This window comes from Pseudophryne corroboree, chromosome 12 (genome assembly GCF_028390025.1).
Source record: "Pseudophryne corroboree isolate aPseCor3 chromosome 12, aPseCor3.hap2, whole genome shotgun sequence".
Classification (NCBI taxonomy): domain Eukaryota; kingdom Metazoa; phylum Chordata; class Amphibia; order Anura; family Myobatrachidae; genus Pseudophryne; species Pseudophryne corroboree.
In genome coordinates this window covers 111,751,429-111,768,411 of record NC_086455.1, presented here as the reverse complement: position 1 = coordinate 111,768,411, position 16,983 = coordinate 111,751,429, and positions in this window count along the sequence as shown.

Here is a 16,983-nt window from a genome sequence, read left to right as displayed (position 1 = left end):
AGGGTTTAGCTAGAAACTACGGGTCATGCAGTGAGAATAGTGGGGATGGCGGTAGTAAACGAAATGGGGGAGAAGTTGGGGGGAGGGTAAGAGCAGGCGGTAAGGTTACTAACATGGGTACTAAAAGGGATTTTACCAAAGCACTAACCAATGACGATTACAGGTCATCATTGCTACATAAGGTGAAAGATGTCCCTAACGCAAGGGAAAATACTTATCTTAGTTGTATGTATGTAAACGCCAGAAGCATTACTGGTAAAAAGGGTGAACTAGAAATACTTGCAGCAAGCAAACAGTATGATATTATAGGCATTACTGAAACTTGGTGGGATGAATCTCATGATTGGACAGTCAATCTAGAGGGCTATACACTGTTTAGGAGAGACAGACTAAATAAAAAGGGTAGAGGGGTGTGTCTTTACGTAAAGCCGTTTTTAAAACCTGATATACGGGAAGATATTCAGGAGGGGACTGTAGACACTGTCGAGACACTATGGGTAGAAATTGCATGCGGGGAAAAAGGAATAAAAAAGTTAGTATTGGGTGTATGCTATAGGCTGCCTGGTATCAACGCATCTGATGAGGAATTGTTACTAAAGCAAATTGAAAGAGCAGCAGGAGTAGGAGACATAGTAGTGATGGGAGATTTTAACTATCCAGAGATAAACTGGAAAAACGATTCATGTGATACTGCTAGGGGCAATATGTTTTTAAACACACTTAATGATAACTACTTAGTCCAACTAATTGAGGAACCAACTAGGTATAATGCAATCTTAGACCTGGTATTAACAAACAATGGGGATTTGGTATCAGGTATTATAGTAGGGGAACCCATACAGTGGCGGTTCTTGCCACGGGCAAGCGGTACTTTTGCCTGGGGCGCCGCCTTCCGGAGGGCGCCGGCGCCATCCGGAGGGCGCCGCACCAGGGCAAGATCCGCCACTGTGCCCCCCGCAGTGCCCTGCTGTGCCCCCCCGCTTTGAAGGGAACCAGACACCTAGCGTCTAGTTTCCCTTCATTGAGAAGACCTTAGTTGTGCGGTGCGCGATGACGTCATCGCGCACCGCGCAGCAAAGGTCCTCTCTATGAAGGGAAACTAGACGCTACGGTCTAGTTTCCCTTCATGTAGAGAACCTTTGCTGTGCGATGCGCGATGACGTCACCGCGCACCGCACAGCATAGTGGCACAGACACTAGGGGTCATAATTGACCTCTAGTGTCTATGCTGTTCTATGGGAGAGACATAATAACGTCTCTCCCATGGATCGAAGAGAAGAGAGGAGAGGAGAAGAGCGGCGCCGCCGGCAGAGGGGGTCTGCAGCGGTCTGGATCAGGAGCGGGGATGGTAAGTATACTTTTTTTTATTTAATTTTTTATTTCAGCGTCGTGACCACGCCCCCATTTGAAGCCATGCCCCTATATTTTGCCCGGGGTGCTACAAAGCTAAGAACCGGACCTGAACCCATAGGAAACAGCGACCACAATATGATCACATTCAATATCATTTTCCATAAACAGCCCTATACTGGCTCAACTAGGACTCTAAACTTTAGCAAAGCAAATTTTGAAAAGATAAGGGTATTTTTCAGGGATATTAAATGGGAAGGTTTTTTTTAGGAAAAAATACTACGGAGAAATTGGAGGTACTAAAATTCCTGCTAGCTAAAAGTACACTCAAATGTATTCCTATGAGTAGCAAAAAAAGGAATAAAAATCATAAACTGATGTGGCTTAACAAAAAAATTAAGGAACTTATGGGCAAGAAAAGGCGAGCATTTCAAAAATACAAATCTGACGGGGAAGCAGAGTCATTTCAGCACTATAAGGAATGTAACAAAATTTGCAAAAAGGAAATTTGAGCGGCTAAAGTAGAAACTGAAAAACTAGTAGCAAAGGAAAGCAAAGCGAATCCCAAAAAAATCTTTAAATACATTAATAGCAAGAGATTAAAGAAGGAGAGTATAGGCCCTTTAAAAGACAAGTTGGGAGTCGTAAGCAAAAATGATAATGACATAGCGGACACACTAAATGAGTTTTTTTCAACAGTATTCACTAGAGAGAACCCATTTCAGGGACTGACACACAATCTCAATAATGAGAATATCCCACTGATAGGTACTTATTTAAGCGAGGAAGTAGTCTGTGACCGATTAAAACATTTAAAGATTAATAAATCACCAGGGCCCGATGGTATTCACCCAAGGGTTCTAATGGAGCTTCACTCTGAACTGGCAAAACCGCTATCTTTGATCTTTAAGGATTCAGTTATATCAGGTATGGTTCCCAAAGACTGGCATATAGCGGAAGTAGTGCCTATATTCAAAAAGGGAAGTAAAGCTGAACCAGGTAATTATAGACCAAAAACGAAATTGGGCGCTGATGTTTAAATTAAACGCTAGCCGCACATTCCTGGGGCCTGGTTTGTGAGCCTCCAATTAATTTAAAACAAGACAAAACAATTTGGAACAGCGCTTAGCATTTAATAAAAGCTTTTTTTATTTTATTGTCTATAAAATTAAATCAAAATAAAAGATAAAATATATATATATATAAAAATACGGGAATTATATAATTATACAATTACCGGCCGGATTTCTTATATTATACAATCAGTCCATAAAACAATTAATATGTATATAATACACAACTGTTGCACACAGCACGAATTTCTCTAAAGTGATTATGTATTTAAGCACAGCAGGATATACTCCACTAATTAAGAAAAACTTCTTATAATGACAATTATAACTTCGCAGGCGTCCCTGCGCTGTAAAATGTCTCTTATACTATCCGTTTGGTTTAGGGAAAAAAATATATGTGATGAATTTATATCTTAATTGCTGAATGATTCCAAGCCGTCCTAAAACCGTAGATGACAACACAATAATTGGACAGATCTTAAATAATTTATCCTTCCTTTAAGCAGCGGAATGAAGCAACAGTCTCTATGTGAAATGTGAGGGAGTTCTGATGTGAAAATGTCCATGTATCAGCACAGCGGCATAAATCACAGCTGTTGTGTGAATCTGATATTATGAAACTCCCTTTATCCCCAGGTGCCGCACCAACCTCTATATTACGATGTTATATATCTCAGATGAAGGAGAGCCCTCCTTATTCCCCCTTAGCACTGGGGTCCGGAAAACCGGGTACTGAGTGTATACACACTGAGGAAGCCGCCGAGGATACATGAAGGCGGAGAAACGCGTATGTGATGACAAGTGAGTTATAGCCGGCCGGCTCATTCATTCATTCCAGGAGACGCTTGCTGCCTCTAAAAACACCGTACATCTCAGTACCCCGGTTTTCCGGACCCCAGTGCTAAGGGGGAATAAGGAGGGCTCTCCTTCATCTGAGATATATAACATCGTAATATAGAGGTTGGTGCGGCACCTGGGGATAAAGGGAGTTTCATAATATCAGATTCACACAACAGCTGTGATTTATGCCGCTGTGCTGATACATGGACATTTTCACATCAGAACTCCCTCACATTTCACATAGAGACTGTTGCTTCATTCCGCTGCTTAAAGGAAGGATAAATTATTTAAGATCTGTCCAATTATTGTGTTGTCATCTACGGTTTTAGGACGGCTTGGAATCATTCAGCAATTAAGATATAAATTCATCACATATATTTTTTTCCCTAAACCAAACGGATAGTATAAGAGACATTTTACAGCGCAGGGACGCCTGCGAAGTTATAATTGTCATTATAAGAAGTTTTTCTTAATTAGTGGAGTATATCCTGCTGTGCTTAAATACATAATCACTTTAGAGAAATTCGTGCTGTGTGCAACAGTTGTGTATTATATACATATTAATTGTTTTATGGACTGATTGTATAATATAAGAAATCCGGCCGGTAATTGTATAATTATATAATTCCCGTATTTTTATATATATATTTTTTATCTTTTATTTTGATTTAATTTTATAGACAATAAAATAAAAAAAGCTTTTATTAAATGCTAAGCGCTGTTCCAAATTGTTATTAATTATAGACCAGTTAGTCTCACATCTATAGTGGGGAAAGTATTGGAAGGTATTCTAAGAGATAGTATTCAGAAGTTCCTTGAAGTCAATAAGGTCATTAAAAGGAATCAACATGGGTTTATGAAGGACAGATCCTGTCAAACCAACTTACTTGGCTTTTATGAAACAGTAAGCGCAAACCTAGATCAGGGTAAAGACGTGGATGTAATCTTTTTAGACTTTGCCAAAGCGTTCGATACTGTACCACACATGAGACTTATCTACAAGCTACAAGAATCAGGGCTAGAAAGCACAATATGCACTTGGGTCAAAAACTGGTTAGATAATAGGGAGCAGCGCGTTGTGGTTAATGGATCTTTTTCAACTTGGACTGAAGTGCTAAGTGGTGTGCCGCAAGGCTCAGTATTAGGACCGCTATTGTTCAATATTTTCATTAACGACCTAACAGAAGGTCTAGAGAGCATGGTGTCAATTTTTGCAGATGATACCAAATTGTGTAAGGCTATAAATACAGAGGAGGATGCCGAGTCTCTTCAGAACGACTTAGTTAAATTAGAAGCATGGGCAGCCAAATGGAGAATGCGCTTCAACACAGACAAGTGTAAGGTAATGCACTGTGGTAACAAGAACGAAAATTACACCTACCTACTAAATGGGGTAAAATTAGGGGATTCTGTACTGGAAAAGGACTTAGGTGTCCTCATAGATAGCAAGCTAAGCAGTAGTACCCAAAGTAGGACTGCAGCAAAGAAAGCTAATAAGATATTAGCATGCATAAAACGGGGTATTGATGCTAGGGACGAGAGTATTATACTCCCGTTATATAAATTACTAGTGAGGCCACACCTTGAATACTGTGTACAATTCTGGGCACCGTACTACAAAAAGGATATCCTGGAGCTTGAAAAGGTACAGAGGAGGGCGACCAAACTAATTAAGGGCATGGAGACGATGGAATACAAGGAAAGGCTTGAAAGACTAGGCATGTTTACATTGGAAAAGCGGAGACTAAGAGGGGATATGATCAACATCTACAAATATATAAGGGGACAATACACAGAGCTTGCGCGGGACCTGTTTTTGGTTAGATCAACACAGAGGACTCGTGGACACTCGCTCAGGTTAGAGGAGAGGAGATTCCGCACAATACGGCGTAAAGGCTTTTTCACGGTAAGGACAATACGTGTTTGGAATTCCCTGCCCGAGGGAGTTGTAATGGCGGAATCTGTCAACACCTTTAAGAATGGGTTAGATAAATTCCTAATGGATAAGGATATCCAGGGGTATGGTGCATAGTCATGCATTATAGTTACTATAAATAGGGATAAAATGCAAAGGCTGACAGCAGCATCAGTCAGAAATTTTAGTCAAATCATCATGCATAGGAGACCACAAATAGGTTGAACTCGATGGACAATTGTCTTTTTTCAACCTCAGATACTATGTTACAATGTATGTTACTATGTTAAAAAACACTATATCAAGGCTATTGCAGCAACTTTTAAATGTACTTTTAACCCTACTTAACAGATAAGCAATCCAATCTGAATCAAACACAATATGACTTATTTGAACCTTGTTTTTCAACAATAAAAATAAATTTTAGCATCTTAAATATTATGAGAAACGCATTGTCCCTTAAATTTCATATCAGCATCTTACTAATAACACAACACAATACACGTGGATGTGATTCGTCAGCATTTTGCGATGCGTCCATCATTAGCCGGTCGATCACAGCCGCATTTGTAATGTACAGTGCATCATTAATAACGTGATATCCCGTGAGAGCCCCCATCTATGAATGCCAAATTGATTTCTCACAAATATTTAAAATGCCCGCTCTAATATATATTGTAAATGCCTGCACATCTTATTACCAAATCCATTAAATGTGCGCTGTACATCGTACAACAATGCATCCCATAAGAGAAAACAATACACCCACACATCATCTGAGTTCCAAAGCTCATTGATGTATATATTTGTTGTTAAAAGGATATGGATTCAATATATATTACAAAGTACAGTATACCTATAGTTTCATGAATACAACTCACACAGTAAACAGTTAGAACATAGTTAAAACACAGTTACATATAGTTACAGTTAAATGCCAGCGATACAATTACCAGGTCTTTCTTATATAAGTTTGTCCCTCCATATGACTCTCTCTTCCTCTCTTTCCTCTGTAAAATCATGCAAGACCTCCATCTCTGTCTGAGTCCAAAAAGCAAGTAAGTCTGAGCCCACCAGAGACAGGAACTACCTTCCTGTGTGACTAGTTCCTGGGGGAGGAGTCTCTCTCTCCTTCATGATTGAGTCACTATTCTCTTTGTATATGCTGATCAGCACTTTGTTAGAACAATGAATGATACAGTGGACAGAGAACTCAGGTTCAGCCCTGAAGACTGCCAAAGGGGCTGACCTGAGTTCTCTGTCCACTGTATCATTCATTGTTCTAACAAAGTGATTTTAGCTTTTATACATTCAATCATGATTATCCGCTGCAATGTCCTACAACTTAATAACAAGTATCAAATTAATCTACACACCAATCTGCTTGTTTTAAAAGTAAACATGACAGGTGTATCTGGTTCCGTTCACATTCATGACATTAATTCATTAGGTGATTTAAATCACCATGATATCTGGCGCTTGATATTATTATAATTATGTACTGTATGAAATAAGTGTCGAATCCATTTCTGTGGCATGTCCATGTAAATGCGTGTGTTACCATATATTGCTGTGCTCGCTGCGCATATTTGCAAGTATAGCGACTTAAATGTGTGTGGTTTGTATGTTCTCTTTATGTAATATTTTTTGACTTTGACAGGTCTCTTTCCTGTTCCTGCCTTAGCACTATCCTTGCTATCTGTGCTCCTTGTTTTTTTGTCTCAAAGTTCATTCAGAGAATGTGATACTGTCAAACTGCCTCCTATCCCTGACATGGGCAAATGCAGGATTTCAAGAGGGGGGCATGCCAAATTTTTGAATTTTGAGCAAGTGTTGCTAGCCCATGGAGGATGCATAATTAGCACTTAAAAATAAAGTGCAGTGTATATAATGGTATCTTTCCATCACTGTTCAAGCATGCAGTGATTAATCATATTTTGAAAAAAAAACACAATACTTATCCTAACTCATTCTCTAACTACCCTCCCATCTCTCAGCTCCCATGCCCCTCCAAGCTACTTGAGAGACTTGCCTACACTCATCTCACACACTTTCTTAACTTTCAGGTCCAACTTCAGACAGACTTTCATTCCTAACACTCCACAGAGACCGCACTGACTAAGGAGGTAATTCAGAGTTGATTGTAGATGTGCTAAATTTAGCACATCTATGATCATTTACTCTGAGATGTGAGGGGACGCCCCGCACAGGGCTAGTCCGCCCCACATGTCAGGCCCTTACCACTCCCCCTCCCCCGCACAGCGTTGCTTTTGTATCTGGTGAGTTGCTCCCTGCCTGTGCAGCTCCTGCAGGGTGGCAGGGAGCTACCCACCGCGTTCCGGGTCACAGCGGCTGCGTGTGATGTCACGTAGCCGCCGCGGCCTGCCCCCCAATGATCTGGACTCTCATCCGTTGTCCGGACTGCGCCCTGACAATGGCGTTCTAACACTGTTGGCACGCCCCCTCCCGCCCCGCGACCACCTCTGCCTATCAATCAGGCAGAGGCGATCGCAGCCAGTGAGATGCTGATAGCATCTCACTGGGCTCCCGGCCATGTGCACTCAACGAAGTAATTCAGACTGCGTTCACTGCCGCTGCAGCGATGCAGCCTGAATTACCCCCTAAAGTTGAGAACGATCCGGTGACTGCTACATTTAAAGCTCGGTACACACTTGTCCAATCCTCTGTAGATCATACTGTAGACCTCCTCACAGATTCTAAATCGAATCCTCGCTACACAGTTGTCCATTTTTTTCAGCAGACCATTCTCGGTGAAAAAATATAATTGTGGCTGAGCTAAGGGGGATTTATTAATGAGGAATTTAATTAATTATAATGATGGGGAGAGCATTTTATTGTTCCTTCCAAAAACAAAAAGGCGTCGGGTGCCCCTGAAAGACATAACTATCCCCGGGCTCTTTGAGCCGGTCCTGGTCCCAAAGAATATGTGAAACAAAACGTGTAGGGGCACCCCATATTAATAAACCAGCACCAAGCTATTAGAGACAACACTGGCTCTAATAATATGAATAACAAAACAAGAAGGGGTCCCCTGTATTTTCAGAACCAGCACTTGGTAATGCCACAGCCAGGGAACACACTTGACAGGATCCCATGGCCAAAGCATTCTACCCCAGTGGCGTGCGGTGAGGTCAGTGGCTGGTGAGGCACTGCAGCCATAATGTCCGCCGAATCCTGCTGATGACCCCTACCGCCGCCGAGCCAATGCCCGCTACTGCCCCTGAGCTGATGCCCGCTGCCACAGCCAATGGCTTACAAACTCGCCCACCATCAACTAACCCAGCCCTCTGCCACTAATTTGCATCACTGCATTCTCAATCACTGCCGACAATAGCCAAACACTTCCGGGAAAGCATGGAATTCGTAATAAAATTGAGCTTTTTCCTGGTGTGTTGTGATAGTCATGCACGGATCTCACTGATGCTTATCTGTGAAAAAGGGTGTGAATGGGTTAAAATTTAAAAAGAAATGCGTGGGGTCCCCCTCCTAAGTATAACCAGCCTCGGGCTCTTTGAGCCGGTCCTGGTTGTTTAAATACTGGGAAAAAACTTGGACAGGGGTTCCCCATATTTAGACAACCAGCACCGGGCTCTTAGTCCGGTCCTGGTTCCAAAAATACCGGTGACAAAAGATGTAGGGGTCCCCCGTATTTTTAAAACCAGCACCGGGCTCCACTAACCAGAGAAATAATGCCACAGCCGGGGGACACTTTTATATTGGTCCTTACGGCCGTGGCATTACCCCCCCCCAACTAGTCACCCCTGGCCGGGGTTCCCTGGAGGAGTGGGGACCTCTTAAATCAAGGGGTCCCCCCTCCAGGCACCCAAGTGCCAGGGGTGAAGCCCAAGGCTGTCCCCAGCACCCCTGGGCGGTGGGTGCCGGGCTGATAGCCATAAGTGCGTAAATATAAAAGGATATTATTTTTTGTTGTGGAAATACAAGGCCCAGCAAGCCTCCCCCACTTTCTGGTACTTGAAAAAACACAAGTACCAGCATGCAGGGAAATAATGGGTCCGCTGGTACCTGTAGTTCTACAACAACAAAAATACCCACATAAAAACACAACATTCCCACCGTGAAAGTAAAAATGTATTAAAACACACTTACGCACTCACACATACTTACCTACATCCCACACCGAGAATCACGTCCACTTGTCCAGTAGAATCCAATAGTGGGACCTGTAAAAATAAGAGATTACTTACCTACATCCCAGGCCGATAATCACGTCCACTTGTCCAGTAGAATCCAATAGGGGGACCTGTAGGGGAGAAAAAAGTAAGAAAAAAAAAACAAGAGAGGAGAGAGAGAGAGAGAGAATAAACATGTGAGAATGGGCGGGGTGTACTAACCTCTCCGGCAGCATTAACTGCCTTTCTCTGCGCTCCCCTGACATCTCCTCAGTAACCTGGCTCCTCCCCATCCCAGCGCTGTTATTCGCTTCTTGTTGTTCACATGCACCACCTCCTCACCGCCGCAACCACTCAGGATTCAGCATTGCGGATGCCGCGCTGAGCCTTGGTATTCACTGGCGACGCATGTGCTCATATCACAGCTGTAATACAGAAACCAAGTTTGAAAACCTGACCAGTGCGCAAATAGCTAGCTGTGTGAATCGGTTGATGTGGAGCGTCACCAACACTCCAATTTCATAACACAGCACCACAAGACCATCAACCTCGATTCCCTTGGCGCTCAGGGCTACAGTCCCAAAATCCTCTGATAAAGCTGACTCAGAGTAGATGTAAATCGTCCACTTAGAACCTTAAAAAACATAAAAATAACACCTCATAGGGCAATATATCCAATTCTTCTATGTTAGTGCAATGTGGATAAATGAGGACTCCTACCCTTTGGAGTGGTCTACGTTTTAGGTAGACAAAACGGCATGTGATATTTTTGGGGGGTACACACCCAAGAGAAGAGATAATCCCAAAATAGTGTAATACTGTTTTAATAAATTGTACAATAAAAATGAACAATAACAGTGATGCTAGCCTCTCACCCGGTGAGTGGTCTACTAAAAAATGGGCAGACAAATGAGCATGAGAATGGAAAGTCCAGGCATCCCTGCAAGCTCCAAAACACACCAGGCTCGAATCAGGACCACTGCTTCCTACCTCCGCAAATGCGTTTCGATACTTCCTGTATCTTTGTCAAGGCATGGAGGAAGTAATAGCTACTGGGATATTTATACCCTTAATAATCTCCCCACAAGAGAAACCTATTTCCAGACACAGATCTCTAACTCTAAAACAGTCCCATTCCTAACATGGAGCACATTCTTATATTGGTGGCCAGTCCGAGATTTACATCTATCCACAGTCATAATGCTCAATTCAGTTCAGCCGTTTGTGACCGCGAAAAGCCGGTATCGAACGTCCGTCTCACTTCCTGTTCCGCCGGAAGTGACGTTTCATGCGTTCCACCGTAACAGCCGATGTTTGACGTCCGTCTCACTTCCTGTTTCTACCGGAAGTGACATTCTCTGCGTTTTACCGGCGGCCCAAGCAGTACCCAAACTTCCTCTATTCTTTAGATCGTACATGGTGAATCATCACCCTTGATATCTTTTGCGGAAGTACTTGCGGGTCACATATGCATTCCGTTGCTCCATATAGATGTCTCCTTAGACCTGTCTAGAGGTCTAAACAAAGATTTTGAGGTTAAATGGTTCCTCTAATTTTAATTTATGTACAATTTTTGGCATTTTAGATAAACTACATGTTATTGTGAGGTTATGGATATATAAATCACTGAATGCGTAAAGATTATACAAATATGTACTATTATTTTTAGGGAGACATCTATATGGAGCAACGGAACGCATATGTGACCCGCAAGTACTTCCGCAAAAGATATCAAGGGTGATGATTCACCATGTACGATCTAAAGAATAGAGGAAGTTTGGGTACTGCTTGGGCCGCCGGTGAAACGCAGAGAACGTCACATCCGGTCGAAACAGGAAGTGAGACGGACGTCAAACATCGGCTGTTACGGTGGAACGCATGAAACATCACTTCCGGCGGAAACAGGAAGTGAGACGGACGTTCGATACCGGCTTTTCGCGGTCACAAACGGCTGAACTGAATTGAGCATTATGACTGTGGATAGATGTAAATCTCGGACTGGCCACCAATGTAAGAATGTGCTCCATGTTAGGAATGGGACTGTTTTAGAGTTAGAGATCTGTGTCTGGAAATAGGTTTCTCTTGTGGGGAGATTATTAAGGGTATAAATATCCCAGTAGCTATTACTTCCTCCATGCCTTGACAAAGATACAGGAAGTATCGAAACGCGTAGGTGCAGTGGTCCTGATTCGAGCCTGGTGTGTTTTGGAGCTTGCAGGGACGACTGGACTTTCCATTCTCATGCTCATTTGTCTGCCCATTTTTGAGTAGATAACTCATATCACAGCATCCGGAGAAATAGCTGTGACGCGGAGACAACAGGAGCGAATAGCAGCGCCAGGAAGGGGAGAAGCCTGGTTACCGAGATGTCTGGGGACAGCAGAGAAAGGCATTTAACGCTGCGGGGGAGGTTAGTACATTCCACCCAAAAAAAGACACAAGGAATGGGAAATAGATGAGAAAGAGAAGTGGGAGGAAGGAGTACAGAAATGAGCTACTTAAGAACAAAGAAAATAAAAATACATTTACCATGGAGGGAGGGGGGAGAGAGAGAGAGAGTGAGAGAGAGAAAGAGAGAGTGAGAGAGAGAGTGTGAGTGGGAGAGACGAACCTCGGATCAGACGTGCAGCTTCCGGACTCCAGGTCCTCTCTTGCCGGCGGAAGCAGCAGGTGGCTTCTGTAACCATCGGGCCACTGCAGGGGAGACAACTACACGGGGGAGGGAGGCGGAAGGCTCCGACCCTCCACCAGGTGTGGATTAGTAGCAAGCGGCCACCTCACATTCCGGCGGGGTCTCGGAGGTTAACGCACCGGCGGCGCCGCAATGACAGGACAGGAGGAGAGGGAGGTGAGCGACGCCGCAGCGTGTGGGTGATTGGACCAGCAGATCCAGCCCTGGATCCGCTGTCCAATCACATCAGGCCCTGTCCCAGAGGCACTTCTACTAGTGCCGCTGTATCGTCGTTTTTTCAATGGGCTTTTGCAGCCCAGTCCTTGGCCCCGCCCCCCACTTTATGCCCATTAACACTGACAACGGGAGGCACTGCTAGCTATTAGACTAGTCTAATGTCTCAAAATGATTAGAGTATTATAACGAAGATACATATGACACATAATATGTGTCATAAGTATCTTCCTTGTATTATTTTCATCATAAATGACAGGGGAGGCAGTGCCTCCCCTGCCTCCCCTGACTGCACGTCCCTGTTCTACCCCCTAACTAGTCAGCCCAGGATGGTGAGTAATGGATGTGGATCAAGACAGAGAGTGCGCTTTTGTGCTATAAGGGAGAGTCAAGTGGAATATTGGTACTTAGTGGTGCAACACAAGGAAATCAAATTAAATAAAATAACTTTCCTTTAATCTGTGGTCGTCTTTGTGTGCCTCTTTGCAGGGCCGGTTCTAGACCTTGTGGTGCCCAGGGCGAAAGTTTCCTTTAGCGCCCCCCTCCGCACCAGGCAAAACAGGCTTAGTGCATGCCTAAGGCACGCATAAAAATAGGGGCGTGGCTTCATAGGGAAGGGGCGTGGTCCCTGTAGTTGTGTCCCCTGTAGATATGCCCCCAGTAGTTATGCCCTCAGTAGAGATGCCCCCATTAGATGTGCCCCCAGTAGAGATGCCCCTGTAGTTATGCCCCCTTAGCTGTACCCCCAGTAGCAATGCCCCCTGTAGATTCGCCCCCATTAGATGTGCCGCCAGTAGAGATGCCCCTGTAGCTATGCCCCCTTAGATGTGCCCCAGTAGAGATACCCCCTGTAGATTTGCCCCTTTAGATGTGACCCCAGTAGAGATGCCCCTGTAGTTATTCCCCCTTAGATGTGCCCCCAGTAGAGATGCCCCTGTAGTTATGCCCCCTTAGATGTGTCCCATTAGATATGCCGCCAGTAGAGAACCCTTCTTGGAGCGCCGCTTACAAACACTAAAAACTTTTAAAGAAACAATACTCATCAGCCCCGCTCCTGCTTCCCGACTGCTTCTGCCACTGCTGCTCCATCTCTGGCCATTGCTGCTCCGTCTTCGGCCGCCGCCGGCTTCATTCCATAGGAGAGACGTCATGACATCTCTCCCATAGCAGCGCCACACAGGCACTAGAGGTCTATTATGACCTCTAGTGTCTTTCTGAAAATGGAGCCGTCTGCAGCGGGCGCCCGCACTGCCCACGGCACTTGCTGCAGCAGGAATGCGGGTGGGCGGTGGGCGACTGCGGGGTGACTGTGGCCGTGGGCCGCAGCGCCCCGTGCGCCATCCTGCTTGCCTGTGTCTACATCCACTCCTGCCTCTTTGCCTCATTCACAGCATATGTCCAGTCAGTGGTCCATATGTAAACATAATTAATGGCAAAGCATAGTGTGATTCTGTAAAACATTTTTTATTATAACAAGGTTAAATGAAAATATAATAAATAGTATTGGCTACAATAAAGTGGTGTACTGGCTAAGAGTCAACAACAATAGCCAGTTTATATCAATACACAACTTCAATACAATCATGTAGCATCTGGGTAAAATATATACAAGGTGGGTGATTACCAGATTCTGGTGAAAATCAGGCCTCTCAAGGTGTAAACACTGAAACTGGCTCTGGAAACGGTTTGCACTTTGCAGGACCTTCTTTACATCAGGATCTGGATCATCATAGGTGTAAAAGATAGGTTAGCACTCCTGTCACCTGCTTCCGACGCATATCGGGTGCCTAGTCTCTTTCTCAAGGCAGTGTGACATGAGTGACCGTAGGGTGCTATTTATGAGATGGTGGCCATTCACATCTAGGTCAAAGGTGGTGAGCATGCACAATTTGCAAACCTTTAAATATTTGTAATATTCCTTAAATTCATGTTCAGCAATGCTTATGCATGATTGCTAGTTAATATACATAGGTGATGTCTATATTATGGATGCATTACAGTGTATAACAATTCTCTATACTAGAATGCATAGATACTATGTAATTTAGGGTATCCGGACTCTAGGTCGACACCACTTAGGTCGACACTCATTGGCTGACAGTGAATAGGTCACCACTAGAAATAGGTTGACTTGAACAAGGTCGACATGCAAAAAGGTTGACATGAGTTTTTCACATTTTTTTTTTACTTTTTCATACTTTACGATCCACGTGGACTACGATTCGGAACTGTAACCTGTGCCGAGCGCAGCGAGGCACCTTGTCCGAAGCTCGCTTGCCATGGTGCACTAATTGGGGTTCCTGGTCACTTTACGAAGAAAACGACACCAAAAAACCATGAAAAATTCCTGTCAATCTTTTTTCATGTCGACTTTGTTCATTTCAACCTAATGGCAGTGTCGACCTATTTCTAGTGTCGACCTAACCACTGTCGCCCAATAGGCGTCGACCTAGACCCTGAGTCCCATACCCGTAATGTAAGCATCATAATATCACACAAAAGAATGTTGCTAGAGGTGGTGGTGACATATGTGCAGTGCCCCCTCTATGTCCAGTCAAAAACTAGGGTTTTGTCACAGTAGTTACTTACATTTTTTTTATCTATCCATATATATATATATATATATATATATATATATATATATAAAATTATTATTATTTTCCTTTCCAGTTAAAGAGGAGTTTGCAGCTGCTTCTAGAACTCCAGTTTTAGCAGAAAGTCCATGTGCATCTCCTTATGGATATCCTGTCTAGCAGAGGCAGCCTTCTTAAAGGTGTATACACTCCAGTCTAATAAAAACTTGTTTTCAGTTCATAAGGAGTTTGCAGCTGCTTCTGGATCTCCAGTTTTAGCAGAAAGTCCATGTGCATCTCCTTCTGGATATCCTGTTTAGCAGAGGGAGCCTTCTTAAAGGTGTATACACACCAATTTAATAAAAGTTGTGAAAAATAAAATTTGTTTAATATATGAGTATACTCATCACCATTAGAGCCATTGCCATGTGGTGTCCTACAAAGTTCTATACTATCCCCCATGCTTTTTGCAGTATACATGCTCCCGCTGGGTGAAATAATCAGGCGCCATGGCCTGGTCTACCACTGCTATGCAGATAATACACAACTGTACTTGTCCTTTGCTCCGGGCACTGATAACCCAATAGCAACCCTAAATGGCTGTCTAGCTGTGCTCCAGGAGTGATTAAATGCCAGTTGGCTGCAACTGAACTTGGATAAAACAGAGGTCCTTATGCTAGGACCACAACATCTAAGGACAAGACTGCAGCATAGCCAATCAACTGGACTTATACTTGGGGATTCAGAATTACAAACCACTGATCGTGTACGGAATCTTGGCGTTGTCCTGGATGGTGGCTTGACACTTAAACATCGGATATCAGCCACAATCAAATCCTCATTCTTTCACCTGAGGAACATAGCCAGAATCAAGCACTTAATTCCCTCAGATGATCTGCCAAAAGTCATCCATGCATTTGTATCATCTCAATTAGAGTACTGTAATGCCCCCTTGGTTTCCCTGGTGCAAAACACAGCTGCCAGGCTGTTAACCAACCAGCCCCGCTCTAGACACATAACACCCATCCTCTACTCCCTTCACTGGCTGCCTGTAAGATGGCGAATCATCTTCAAGATTGGCTTACTGAGTACCTAACACTACATGACCAGGGCCCAAGGTACCTGAAGCAGCTTCTGATCCCATACTGCCCACTCGATTACTGCGATCTGTAGATGAAGAACTTTTAGCAGTACCTAGAATCTCCCGTAATTAATCTGGGGGTCGAGCTTTAAGTCATGTGGCTCCGACTCTATGGAACTCACTTCCCCGCAGAGTGCGAAAGGCCCCAACTATAGGATCCTTCAAAATTAGACTCAAGACTTTCCTGTTTACTCAAGCATTTCCCTAATGTCCCTTTAGTATCTACATGCTTCTGTATTCTATGAAAAGCTGTTCTGCACTTCATTATTTTCTGTACTATATTATGCAATGTATCTGTTAAGTGCCTTGAGTCCTATTGGAGAAGGAGCGCTATATAAATAAAATTATTTTTATTATTATATTGCTCTTAACAGATCTCCTTAATGCAGGGTAGCTTTTTAATCGACAGGGATGAATAAAATAAATAATTGGAGCACAGTTAGTATGGATCTAAATCAATACCAACAGTCAATTAGTGAGAGCATTGAAAATAGGGGTGATAGTGGTGGGATATGGAATGATAAAAAATATTTTAGATTCTTTAGTGTATCTACAGATATGAGTGGAAGAGACTTTTGGAAGTTCTAGGGTACGTCCTTGGAGGGAGGATGTGAATGTTCTCAAGCTTGCGAGCAGGGCCTTCCTACCTCTATGACTGTTATCACCCAGTTTGTTATTGTTATTTCAAATTGTAAAGCGCAACAGAATTTGCTGCGCTATATAAGAAACTGTTAATAATAAATAAATAAATAATGTTCTGATGTTTCAAAAAAAAAGAGGCAGAATATGTTTTTATTCGAGGAACCATTGTAATTCAAAGTCTAAATTGAGTCCTCTCGGGGCTAGACACTTAAGATAATGGATCCATTTCATTTCAGTTCTTGTCAACCAGGCTTCTTCATCTCTATTCTGTTGCCATATGGGTAATTGTCCGCATTTAGTATAATATTAGGGCAATGGATATTGTCTGAATTAAAATATAATTAATTATAAATAGGTGATGTAACCATAGTGAATTATATATATTTATATATT